The following is a 14,831-nucleotide window of genomic DNA, read 5'->3' on the forward strand; positions in this document are numbered from 1 at the left end:
AGTAATTATAAATAGAAAACTGCAATGCTCTTATCTTTAAAAAGATGACCTTAGACTTTTGACAAGTTTTGAGTTTGGTGAAATGGAACTGTCAGAAAACTTAAATTATTCATGCCATCAGAGGTTTGAAGAATTAAGCAAGTACACAGAAAACAAGATCAGAACATGCACATCTTATTTGCAAATCAAATAACAAATTTCATAGAAAAAAAATTAATTAGAATTATTCTAACTTCTAATAGTGGAGAGTCTTCAAAAAAAAATCTTGACAATTATAAATAATCCCAATGCTAAAATAAAGAGGAGTAACCCAAAGAGGTGAAATGCCTCTTGAGAGATTTCTCTCTGGACAGTAAGGTAAACATAAAAATAAACATGAATTCACAACCAAAGAAGACTAAAAAAGAATGATACATGCACCTTTTAAAACAATGTCATATGGATTCACTTTAGAATAACTGACAATTTTAAGTAGGTAATAAGTACACAAAATGTCTACTGAGCATAAATAAGGGTGAGTCATTAAACATATTTTTAAATAAGCACATATTAAAGTATGGCTTGAGACAATGTAGGCCTACTCAGATATACTACTTCTCGACTTCCACCAAGATAATAGATTTTTGAATGGCCCATATGTAGCAAACAGTCAAAAGCCAAAGTTAACAAAAAATAAATTAATAAGTAATAGTATAATGGAGGGAGTATAGGAAAAGAGAGAGGAAAAGAGAAAGAAAAAGAAGCAAATTGAAAAAAAATACCATTTGTTTTTAGTATAAAGGCAGTTGTTTTCAGTAGGACAACAGGGACTGAGAAAGATTTCTGAAGGATTGATCGAAGTAAATTTCTTGCAATATAAAGTTATACTTTGTGTAACTTTGAAAATAATTGAGTTGGAATTACAACCTGTCAATTGTTTAGTATGTAACCATTTCTCTTATCAAAGGTTTGTGATCCTGAATTAATCTTTTAAACAGTTTTATAAGTTCTTCATTAGGATTATCAGAATTATATTTTTGTAACATTCTATTGGTTGTTAAAAATTATAAAAATAATTAATACTTAAGCAAATTAAGAACTTTTATATGATTTTAAGCTGTTTTGTTTCTCTTGAAACAAAATGAGTCAAGAAATCAAATAAGATAATTGAAACCATCACTTTGATTTCACAGTACAGTTTTTGCATTTATATTTTCAAGCATCAAAAACTCAAGATAACAAATCTGCATGAAAGATAAGCTAATAAATTTATTAATTATTTACCTGTTTACATGTCTATTATTGATTTAATTCTTTTTTGCCAAATATTTTTTATCTCCTAAAAGCATTAATGAGCAAATGGAATATTTTTGACTTGATATAGGTTATTCCTTTATTTTACTTTTCATTGCTTTGAAGATAATGGGAAGACAATTATTCATTATTTTCTCCCTGTGATATAATAAAGGCATAAGTTTTATGTAAACTAACAAATAGTATGTGTATACTTCTTTTTTTTTTTTTTTAAAGCAAAAACAGGGACTTTATTGCAAGAATACTGGAATATCTTACAGAATCTTAGGAATAATTAAACCAAGGCTCAGAAAGGGTCGGAACTATGGCAATTGCATGTATTTCTCCTGCAAGAGGTGTTCCTTCTGGAGTATTACAATGTGTCTCAGCTACCAGCAACTTCCAATAACACTGTTGCTCTTCTGGCAACATTTCCAGTTCATGAGAGAGACAAACTGATGGGCTCACTTTAGGTCAGATGACAGCCTTGAACTAATAAGCTATGGTCCAGGGGACTCTTTCTTAACATTGAGATGATTGTCAGGGTGGAGGCAAGGAGAGGACATATCTGTGCATGTTGGTAGCTCCTCAGAGATGGCGAACCCTGCATTGTGGAGTCACCACAAGAGAGGCCCACCACAAACAGACACTGATCCCTCAGGACCATTGTGACATGAGTTTCTGTGTCACAAAGCTGAATAAACAATGTGATTCAATATCACTTTTTTTTTTTTTTTGCTCTGTACTTCTTAACAGTGCTACAAATTAGCTTCAATTAACAGATTTTTTACTCTTCCCAGTTCTAATTCAGTTGATGTTCAGTCATCAGGTCAAATTAAAGTTTGTATGGCCTTTAATAGTACTTAATATATATTCATCTCCATTTTCTCCTTTGATTCAAAGATTTCAAGTAATTTGTTTCTGAGGTCATGATGTTTTCAGATTGCAAGTCTGGGGATGTAGGACTTTCTGATGCTAAATTCTCACAACTTTGTTTTATACCTTACTTAATATCTTCATGGCACATAGATACACAAAATGTTTAAAATTCAAAATTAGATGTTATTGCTATTAATATTTCTTTAACCACCCAATCACAAAGGTTCTTAGCAACTGTCCTTGTAATGCTTAGCTCCTTCCTGCTTCAAGATCCATCTTTTCTATTTCACTCTCACTATGCATATTTCCCATTGTCTTTTTAATTAGAAGTACTTCTATGGTGTATAACTTAAGTGCATCCACCTAATCCCATAGAGTCTTATCTTCATCTTCAATGTATTTATTAAGATTTTAACTTAGATGTAAATTCAGCTATCGCCCCTAAATATTGCAACTCTCTTTATAATTAACGCCAAGGATAATGTTAATACCTCTGTTTCACAGAAACAGAATAGAAGATTCAGGAAACTTAATTTATACACAGACACATTCAACTAGAAAGGACAACTTTTGAAATAACTGGCACGTCTCATAGGTAATCTAGCAGAATAAGGATAGCTAGGTTACACTGTGTATTCAACTGAGTTTAGAAACTTTTTTTTTTTTTTTTACAGGAACTCATCTTCATAGCTGTGTGATATCTCCACTGTAGTAGAAAGTGGCCCAGATTTAGGTGTGGAAAGAAAATGGCTGGATTGAGCCAGAATTGAAGTTTTGCCAGATCTGTAAACCAGACACAGTGGTATTGATGAAAACACTGCCAAAGAGGTCCAATAAGTGATACACCTGTACTACATCAAGAGAGTGGGGGAGGAAAAAAAAGATAGGTGAGATAAAAACACAAGAATATAGCAGAGAGGGTCGTAAAAGGGAATTGGATGGTTTGATAAGATCAAGTAACAGATTTAGTAGCAGCAAATTATTTTACAATTTGGAACAATAGAAAATTGTGCTTAAAGACCACAGAGGTTTAATTTAATATTTCATAAATAGATCAGTTGTTTCTAATGAAAAAATATAAGCTACCATCATAGGTTGTGTTTACTAATATATTCTAAAAGTTTAAGAAAATCGAGGATGAGAAGATTAAGAAACTAAAAGGTAAGATTTTGCATGATATTTAATGTGGGCAAAATCAGAATTGCTAATTTACTCTGGGATCCTCATTCCATTGCAGTTAAAAATATTCTAGAATTAAGCAATCGTAGATAATTTTATCCTCCACAATCTTAATATTGTTACAGGTACCTTAAGTAAACCTTTACTTTTTATATCTGACAATAATTTATCTTTATCTTATCTTTATGCCATTTAGGATCTCTGAATTCTGGGTGAAATCTCAGATAAAGATGTTTACTTGGGCCAAGTAACAAAATATGTAGTTGACAGCCACAATATGCATACAGATCTAAAACAGAGATAAAAAGGAACATTTCTACAATAAAAAATGTGATAGTAGTCATAGCCAATAACATCCATTATTAATTGTTCTGAAAGTCTATTTCTAATATTTAGCACTTCTATGCATACAGAAACAAGAAAGGTTGCATTTGCTTTCCTGAATGCTGGCATGTCATGCCATTCTACTCTTTACATGGATAAATTGTTTATTTAAACCAGAAAATTTATCCTGGTTCTTAATCTAAAGTAGTATGGAAGAAAGGGAAAACTTTCTTGGATTTCTTGTTTATTTTTAAAAATTTTTGTAATCTTAGCTCCCAAATGTCTCCCTTGTTTACTGGGATGGCAATTGATGGACACTACATAGGCTAGAGTCAATTACAGACTTCTCCTGCTGCCTAATTCTACCCCCAAGCTGGTTTACTTACCTGTTTATCATCCAATAGAAAATGTTCGAGCAACTTATTATATGTTTGGAGGTACAATATTACATCATGTCATATGATCCTGACTAGCTGAGTTCTAGCAGATACAATTAAGTCAATTCAAATCTGCTAATAATAGTCAAGTTAAGGGATCTCATCATCAAAGTCCAGTGATCAGAACTTGATTTACTAAGCATAAGAATTTAAGAAAGGTGTTTTGTGATAGGTTTGAATTTTAAGAATGAACTCATTTTTTCATGCATTCCTTCATTCCTACATTTTTTTGTGATATCCCACCATCTTAATTATGTGTTTAGACTTATGATGTTCTTTGGCCAGTAGAGAATAGAAAATTTGATCTAAGCAGAGGCTTGAAACTGGTTTTATGATTTTGCTTCCTTCCTTGGCCCCCTGTGAACACCATGATAAAGGCCTGGGCTACTCTTCTGATATATGAAACACTGTGTGGAATAAAACCTAGTCATTTCAGTCAAGGCCTTTCTAGTCCAGGCTCCCCAGTTCTCCCCATAGGATATCCAAAAATGAGCCCAGTCAAGATCAACAGACCCACCTGGCTGATGGCAGGTTTGGGAGAAATAATAAATGCTTATTATTTTCAATTTAAAAGTTTGAGAATGATCTATTAAACAGCAACAGCTAACAATTAGTAGTTATTTATAACAAATAGTATTTTAGAACATTTTTAAGAATTTATCATTCTTTCAGATAGAATATCCCTTCCCAAATGGAAAGTTGTTATAATACAGAGGAGAAGGAGCACTAAGGATGAGTCTGTAAAGTTTGAGAAGTATAACAATAAGAGAGGACCTTTTTTTAATGGTTTATGCTTTACTCTGAATGTCCATTCTATTCAGAGTAAAACATATATCACAACTATATTCAGGATGTCCACTTTCTGACTGTGTGATACCCAGATAAGAATCGGGAAATCAACTTAATATAAATCACTCCAGATACATTGGCTAATTTAAAGATGATCCTCAAGTTAAAAACTGCTGAATCATCTTTATCTTCAAATCTTCCAAGGTAGTGTCCAAATTAAGATAATAAAGAAGACTATGAGTAGGAGATCCAGTCTTTGAAGAAATAAGTGATATAGTCTTGATTAATAATGTGCAACAGATTGCAGAGTTTTAGAGATAATATATGGTTCAAAGCCATGAAAGGGATTGTCTGGAAGTGTTTCTCAGTAATAAAGGCTCAGATTTCAGAATAAGTTGTAAAAGGAATAGTCAGTGAGAGTGCATACAAAAGTTTAAATTCATGTCATGGATATAGTATATAGTAATGTGATTCAGGAAGTAGAAAGATAAACATTCTACTGGAGAAAAGAAAGCCCAAAGTAATATGGGGAAGAAATACGGGAGAGAATAGATGGTAGCAGGAGTTCGTCTATTTGACAGTGATGTAGGGTTAAGTCCCTGAAGAAGTTTGGATCCAAAGTCCTGATCTTAATGCACTGCACTCTATTATCTGCAACACTGGAGTCTGAGCTCATCTCTACCACTTGCTGTCTTGAACAAATAGCACATGTTTTTCTCAGTTCTCATTATATGTTATAATTATATTAATAAATAAAAACAGTGACAATTCATGTATTATTTTTGGTGGGGTCTAAGTAAAACACGTGAGTAGCAGTAAGAAGACTATAAAACAATAGGTCAGTGCCCAAAGTAATTACTACTCAATTATCTAGAATATACCTACCGACTTCATGATCTACATAATTCAGTTCAAAACATCATTATAAATTGTTTACAAGGATATCTCATCTATCTCTAGACCACTCAAAATAGTTAAAAAGGAAGGAGAGAAATATTAAATTCTCAAATACCTAGATTCTACTACATATAAATAACTGCGTTGATCCTATTATACTTAAATTCAATATGAATCTTTTTTTAGGTAATTAATTATGATAGGGGACTATAACGACTTTGAAAATTGTAAGAGAAAGTAGCATAGATTTTAATTTGTATGTGAAAGAGTGATGAATTGATAAAGACAAATGAAACATTGACAATTCTGAGCAGGAGACAATTTTAAAAAAAGAAATATGCAATCAAATAAACCTCTAAAGAATTACAGGTTTTGAATAAAATAATTCTTCATATGATACTCTGAATTTTGAAAATATATTTGAGGATAGTTAGATAAGGTTTTTAATAAATCTTTCTTTAAGTACATATTTCAGAGGAGGAGCATATTTAGCTTAACCCATTTTATTAAATTTGATGACACAAATTGCTATTAATAGAAAATAAATCAAAGAAACTACAGTGTAAAGTAAATCTAAAATCCTGTGGAGCACAAAATTAACTGAGTATGTTATTGAACCTGTAGTTTTAATGCAAATATCAATCATTCAAATGTGCAAAAATCACTGCTGTTCTCAGGGAGCAAGTCATCAATATAACCTACACCTATTAGAAAGATGTCCTAGCACATCATCCAAAGACCATAAATGAAAACTTTATCTCATGTTCTTATATATTTCAAATCACAAACCCTGATTTAGTATTTTAATTCTGATGGTTTCTAACTCATTGGTCTTTGATAGAAATGTATTTTTGTTTTCTGTGTTTACTTTTTCAGAATTTAGACCCTGAGTTTTAAAGTAAGTAAAAGTGAAGAAAGACAACTTAGCAAAGTGATTTTATAAAATCTTTATTTTGAGATAATTTCAAACCTAAAGAAATCTTGCAAGGTTATCCGAAAAAGTATAGTCATCACCACATTATCCAACTGTTAAATTGTGATGTTTTCTTAATTATTTTCATTTTCTCTATATATAGGCATGCACTTTGGAATCATGTAAATATTCTTTTCATTAATATTCAGCCCACAAGTTTTAATTTTTTTTATAGTTTTATTTATTTATTTTTTAGGCGAGGTAAACCTTGGTTGACCTCACAAATTGCAAGGACTTTGTCAGCTTACAATCCCTTATTTTTTTTATTTTTTACACCTACAGTACTTGGTCTTCCTAGGTGGTCTCCCATCCAAGTACTAACCAGGCCCAACCCCACTTAGCTTCCGAGATCAGACGGGATTGGGCTTGTTCAGGGTGGCATGGCCATAGACCCTCAAGTTTTAATTAACATTCATAGCTAATTAATGTGTAAATAAATTATTATTATTATGGTTTAAAAACATTATTTTAATGTTATTCTTTCTTAATCCTTTAATAGTTAATATTCTACTGTAATGGAAGCTGTTCTTTTTTATATATGTATCATTAATTTATAATTTATTCTTATTTATTTATTATCTGGATGGACTCAGGAGTTTCGTTTTTAATTTTAGTGGGTTGTAATCTTTAATGCTAGTATTTGTTTTGATGTTCAATTTGTTCTTGATTTGTCTAGATGGAGCCCCTTCGATCTAGCTCATGTATCATTTTGACAATGTCCCTTAATTTTTTGACAACTCCCTTACTTTCTGGCACAACAGGATGCTGTATTTGTGGCTCACACTTTCTCTGCCTGAGATATAAAATCACCACCCATTGCTCCAAGTTACTTTGGTTATTTTTTTGAGGAATGGTATTGGTATTTAGAAATCAAAATCAGGGTTGAGATAGTCTCATTGTCATTGATAGTTCCGGAAGATGTTGTTTCTAGGCCCTTTCAGCAAACAGAGTTATGGAATATCCACATATATGTGCATACAAAGACACATTTTATATATGTGTCTGTATTAAATTAATAAATTTATACTGAAAATCTGATCTCCAATATAAAACCACAACTTCTTTCTAACCTTTTCACATTCCATAATTTTCACTCTTCTCCTACAATGAGAAAACTATCCCCCAACATCAATCTACAATACATAGAAAGTTTTTCTAGAAATGTTAAATTAATATTACTGTGAGAAATAGTCCTACTAAGTAAAGTTTAAGATTTTTTTATGGTTACTATTACAGTTATTTTTTGAATATTCATGAAACAAATAACTATTCTTTTACACCCCACTGCAGATAATCTTTACTTTTAGTTATAACTATAACTGAAGAATAATTGTAAAGCGAGTAAAATCTAGTTATTAAACCATCTACAGTTATGTGGAAAAATATGGGTGCATTTCTCAACTATAACTGTGAGGAAAAGAAGCCAAGCACCAAGAATACATACTGTATGATTTCATCTATATAAAGCATAAACACAAGTAAAACTGACCTGCAATGTCAAGACGTCAGGAGAGCTGTTACCTTGGGGACTGCTAGTGGTAGTCAGGGAACACAAGGGAGCTCAGATGCTGAATAATCTCTGGGCCATGACTAGAGTGCTCATGACATTGACAGTGCCCAGTGGAGGAAATATAAAAAGAAGACAATTTATGAATTATATACTTTTGTGTATGAAATAAAAATTCTTTAATAAAACATTTAAAAGATCAAGTATATCTGTTTTTCATTAATTTTATTCCTTCCAAGTATATTTCTATTTAGCTTAATGGCATTCATAATCATAAAAGTAGCCAAAATTTTTGGAAAATATATAAAATTTTAGAAAGAATATGTAGACGATATAAAGGTAATAGTCTTGGTAACCTTAAGCTGCAATCAAGTTTTATATATTTTTCATAAATGTGGACAGATTTGGGATATTTTTTTAGGTTCAATACTTTAACGATTTGTGCTAATCAGGATAATTAACATTAACTTCCTTAAGTGATAAATGCTAAGATCTCAGTGACATAACAAAAGCAAACTATATTTCTCATTAAAGAATACTGGTTTAGTTGATCACTTTACAAACCGTCTTCATTCTATGCAGTAACTGTTATTTCAGAGTATTTCACAATTGTGGTTCCACCATCTAGTGGCCACTATCCGCACTGCATGGGGAAAGAAGACGGAGGGCAGACATACTGGTTTTATTCTCCTCATCCTGGAAGTCACAGGCTCACCATCCTTTAGCCACATGAATTCTGGTGATTTCAAACTTACTTTGAGGGATTCTGGGAAATGTAAAGGGGCACTGAAATATTTGGTGAGCACTCAACATCTCTACCATAATCTTGTAGTTTGGCACTAAATATGTCTTTGCTCCCTTTTCCCCTCACACACAATTACTTCCAAAAGCAAAAAATAAAAAATAAAATGTCTTCAGTCGCTGTGTCCAAGTAATTTTTTATATAGTGATAGTAACTAAACAGTTGATATACATTGATGAAGCCAATTCTCAGTTCAAAATTAGCCTCTAAAGAAAAGATGTTTGCACCTGTAATTCTTTTCCTTTTTTTTCTTTACTCTAAAATACCTCCTTTGCACCTCTCTCAATTAAAAAAATTAGAAACCATGAATGAGACTTCAAGATCATGAGAGCTTCACCCAATGTTCCAAAAAAGCCCAATAAGTACTAAGAGCTAAATTTTATTACAAAGTCAGTGAAGGTATAATTTGTACCTATTTCATGGTAGTAGTGATCTGCCGTTTGTCACTTTGTTATCAATTAGTACTTATGACTTTCTGATATATCTCTTTTTGAATATAGTTCTACTATGTTCCTTAAGAAATATTGGAAAGTTGTATATAAACTAAAGTGTTATAATATTATATATTTCATAAACCAGCTGATTCACCTGCAAAAATGATTAAAGCCTAGAGAAAAGGGAACAGGTGCACTTCACATATCTCTATTACCTCTACTGATATGTTTTGATTAGAGTTCAGAATACTTGAGAGGACAACTCTAAAAATATGTGCAATTTTGGTTATGAGATATTTTTATGGTTTAGCTGAATCTACGTATAGGTCTGGGACTTGACATGAATCTTCAAACTGATGATTTATCTATATTTCCAGGTCCATTATCTCTTTAAATGACTCCTCTTTCATTCTATAAATTCATTCTGTTTTTACTATTAGATGTATGTTAGATCTATATTTATCTTAACCTCTTTTGGCTGATTCCTAAAATTCTAACATTAACTTTATTAATTCTTTCTATAGTTTTCTTATGGAAAAACTACATTTTCTTAATTCATAATTACAATTTGTATTAATGAACATGTAGAGCTTATAAAGTACCTTTAAACTGGTATTCCAAGATCATAATGGGAATTGTTGATAAACTTTTCTGCCCTTCATGAAGTTCCATTTTTAGAAAAAAACTTTTTAAACTATTTATATTTTAAAAATATTTTACTCATTTAGATTTCTGATCCATCTTTTGCCTCAAACCAATTATATATTATTTATATATAAAATAAAACAAAATTTAAAATATTCTTTTTTTTATTGTTTCAATAGCTGACTACTCAACTACTAGCTCATATTTCAGTAATATTTTACCTTGACTTATAACCTATAATTTTAGTTCTCCTATTTTTTGTTTTGTTTAGTTGACCTAGAATGACACAGGAAATTTAATTTTTCTGGCCTTCATATCATCAGTCTCAATATGATATTATTAATCAGAATAGATAATGTTAATTATAGTAATGCTAATAATAACAGTAATAAAACAATTACTATCATATTGCCTGTTCTCACTACCACATTATGCTCTTTGTGTGTGTACCACCTATAGCATCTGAAGAATTAATGTAGAGGTTAATACATTGAATAATTCCTGCCTTCAGGGATTTGATGAACCAGGCCAACAAGCCAGATAATATAACACAACAGATAAAATAATAGCTGTTATTTTAATGCATTTATGTAAGCAGTGTAAACAATGCTTCTTCTGTTAAACTGTACCTTAGTTATTATTATTTTTTAGATTATTTTTCTCTCAGGATACTTGCATTCTTTTCTTTTACCAGTAAAGAGAAAATACATGGAAGGAAAATGGCGGCACAATGAGCAAGGCCAGAATAACAGAGCAGTGGGGTGAAAAAACACAGCAAGGTGGAGAACACCGATGATGAAGATCCTCCCACAATCAAGAGTGTAGGAAATTGTGGTTTAAGAGCATTATAAAAATGAAGGGACTTCTTCAATGCACATGGTAGAAAGGTGAAGAAAAATGTGTCTTTGACCTGTGAACAAGAATTTACTCACTTTTTTGAAGCATGGTCTAAGGGAAATATAAGGGAGCAAATATTCCTCTGATGTGAGAACAAGATAATAAAGGTTCTGTCTGCAAGGCCTACAAGTTTCTAAAAATTTTCATCTCCAGGTTTGTGTTTTCTACATCTCTGTGATTAGGCACTTGAATCCAATGGCTACTATCAGTCATTTTTAATTCTAAGGGTTTTGTCTACTTTACTTCTCTAAAAGTAGTTCTGAGGTTTTGAAATGTTAGATGAGAAATTCTAATATTGGCAGAATTTTATTTTGCTAAATGAATGATGTTGTATGAGAGGAATAAAGATTAAGATTAAAATGGAAATCTAAATTATTTACCAAAACGTATGGTTTATTATTGGCTTCTGTTTAATTCCTTTTTCAATTATGTTAATAGCAATAGAAATGAAAATATAACGCAAGGCCTAAGAGGCAAATGTCAATAATAAAAACCAAATATAAATCAAACGACATATACAAATCCAGTAATCAAATGTCTCCTGAAAAAAAATCTTCCAGATCACTAATTAATTAATGAAAATGTATTCTGTATGGGACTGTACCAATCTGCTTTACAAAGGAAACTATGCTATGAACAAAATCTTAAACTGTAGTTCAGAAGAGTCTGCAATATCCAGTAAATTTAGGTAATAAAAGCTGTCTGAAAAAGAAACTTAATCTTAGCAACTTTTATCTCTTTAAGAATACCTAAAAATAGGAATTGTGTAGGTGTCTAGGGAGCTTACCCATCATTTTGGCATTCCTTTTTTAGACTCTCTCATTGTTCTTTATTGAACCTAAATGTTGCTGATTATTTGTGCGTAATTCTCTTTGGCATTTTTCTGAGACTGTGGTTTACTACTTGACTTTCAAAATCCGTCGTTGTTCTAAGAACATGATAATTTCACTGCACTCTGACTGAGAAACCTGATTATAACTTCAGTTAAAATACACAGTTAAAATGGGCTTTTGTAGTATATACGATTATATATGTACATAAAGTGGTGTGAAGATTATTGTGGCATTACATTTTCAAGCTATTAAAAATTTTATGTGTATTTGAAATGAAAATAACCTATATATTATCAATTAAAATTGTTGATAATAAAATTTCAGAATTAATACATAATTCATGAATGTGTATATTTTTATGTTAAATCTTAGAACCAAATTAATGTGAGCCAGCTAAGTCATAGGGTTTTTGTTCTTAGTAATTTTCTTTTGCAGGAGATTTTTTGATTATTTGCTTTTAACTGTTATCTAAAGGTAGCATAGATTTCTCTGCTTATATTCTAAGGTAATTTATTTCAACAAGATATTATTTTTAGTTTTGTAGTAATGCTATTAAGAATCCTTCTTGTACTTTGGACAATAGCATAGGTAAATCTCTGTTCTCTTAGCATGCACAGAGAAGTAAGCAAAAGCATACTTCTTAAAAAATTGAATAGAGAGATGAAAGGTGACAGCAGTTTCTATCCATAAGAGTAGTTTCAAGAATTAAATAAAATTTTAACTAAATTATTTTGCAAAAGTGATGCTTTTCATGTTAACTTAGCATTTTGGAGTTGTTATTGTGTTTTTGCCAATAATAAATTGGCAGTAGAGAGTTTAACATAATTTAAACATAAACAGGAAGAGAATTCCTGAGACATATTTAAAACAAAAAGATTAACACATAAGGATTACCACAAAGAAACTACCAAATGAATCAATAAGATTCATGTAAGCATTTTAACTATATGAATTCATGTAAGCATTTTAACTATATGAATGTTCATAGTTCAATTTTATTGATAGTCATCATAGCATATATATGTATATACATATTACAGAATATATATTATGTACATGTGTATATATATTACAGTATATTATCCAGGTATATAAAATAATATGTAATTATATATACATACACACATACAAAATTCTATAGTTTGTAATTAAGGGTATATAATTTTTAAAAACTATAAACAAATTATAGCTCTTATTTAAAATATTTTTAGCTTGATTTAAATGCTATTTTGCAAAAAGTCTGTAAAATAAAAATCAGAGAATGTGAATGAAAACTGCATTTTAAAACCTCATTTTTGTTGCCTTTCTATGCACAGTCTCTGGTCTGCTGTAGTCACATGTATGGCAACTCTTAAAGCAGAAAACCTCAGGCCGCAGAAGCAGCGGGTGGGTTCAGAGAGGCCAGATTAACTGAATGCAGGCTCGCTTTTCATAATGATAAGCATGGCCCAACAAATCTGCTGGCACAGATAGGGAACACAGCATAAAATAAAACGGGCAAATAAGATAGGAGAAGAAAACTAATAATGAATTAATTCAATAACTTTATAGTATACAAGGAGAAGACTCCCACAAAATCTAAAAAGAAAATAGCCTTGAAAGATATTCATGTTGTAAACAACAATAAATTTTAAATATTTGTTTTACTTCTGATCTGAATTAAGAAAGCCTGTTTTATGAAAAATAATATAGAAATAAATATTAAGAAGACTTTGAAAAAATACATTATAACTAAAACTAAGCCAGAAATATCTAGTTAAACATGATCCACTATTGTCTTTGTCTCTTCAAACAAATAAACAACAACAAAAAAGTCAACAAGAAGTGGGAAACTATAATCTAAGAGAAAACTACCTAAAGAGGAAACAACAAGAACTAAATGATACAGGAGAATTCTGAAAAATAGAAAACTGGGTGGCAGAGTATTAATAGACTTAAAAGAGCAGAACACGCAGGCTCAAGGGCCTGTGGCAGCAATGAACACTAATAAGAGCAGAAACATGTTGCCTGTCACAGGATGAGCTTTCTGGAAGCAGACATTGAGCATGGTTTATGGTTTTACATATGTATTAGAGATTAAGGATCAACGTCTGAAAAGTGGAAGAGAGGAAGTATGAATTGGCTAAGGGAGAAGATGCAGCATGATGCAGACTGAATAAGTCCTTGGCCAATCCCACAGGGAGTTCTGGAACATACATAGCCATCACAGATTTCATGTGGTGGGCCAAAATGGCCAGATCTTTATTCCTTTGCCAGAACCCCCGAGAGGGTTGAATTGAGGAGAGTTTGTTTTTGTGTGAGATGGTTCTTGTTTTAGGAAAACACTCCTTTGGTCTTTCACATTTCTTCAAGTCTTGCAAGGAAAATGGACTGACAGTCTTGATCTATTCAAGTGTGTCTTCAGAGCAAATAGCCTTGGAAGTTAGACACAGTTAACTACAAGGCAGAGGTCGAATTTGTTTTCTGTTTAGAATGAAAAAGACGATGTTTCCTTTCCAAGCACAGAGTGGGCAAATTTGCTTCTAACCTCTAAAAAATACTGGGGTTTCTAGAATTCTTTAGCTATTATGCAATATCATCACCTAGGCTTTCCTCTGTATCATTCCAGTAGGAATCTGGGAGCAAAAGGAGCCATTATGAACATAAAGCTAATGCTGCTTGCTGTGCCATGAGGGATAAAGTTCTTTATCTTTGACACAGAAGTCTTAGTTGTCTTCTAGCTTCCATGAAATTGTGATGGCCTAATGTTAGCTTTAAAGTAGGATAAAATTTGGGACCCATCACGGTTCTTGAATTTTGGATAATGAGGATAGAATGCTGATAGAGACAAGCCTTCTGAAAGAGAAAGTAAAAAGGCTCTCCATAAGCCAGGTTAAGACATAAAAGAAGATTGAATGGAATTTTATGTCAGATGCTCTGACTCATGGTGAGTGACTGACTGGGGGAGAATAAGGGCTCCTGCT

At 31.6% G+C, this 14,831-nt stretch overlaps 1 pseudogene; it reads right to left on the reverse strand.

The window, feature by feature from the left end:
• Positions 1-7,023: 7,023 nt before the first annotated feature.
• LOC112481397 lies at positions 7,024-7,142 on the reverse strand (annotated as a pseudogene).
• Positions 7,143-14,831: the final 7,689 nt, after the last annotated feature.

The sequence above is a fragment of the Pteropus alecto genome, unplaced genomic scaffold (assembly GCF_000325575.1).
Source record: "Pteropus alecto unplaced genomic scaffold, ASM32557v1 scaffold72, whole genome shotgun sequence".
In the NCBI taxonomy this organism is placed as follows: Eukaryota; Metazoa; Chordata; class Mammalia; order Chiroptera; family Pteropodidae; genus Pteropus; species Pteropus alecto.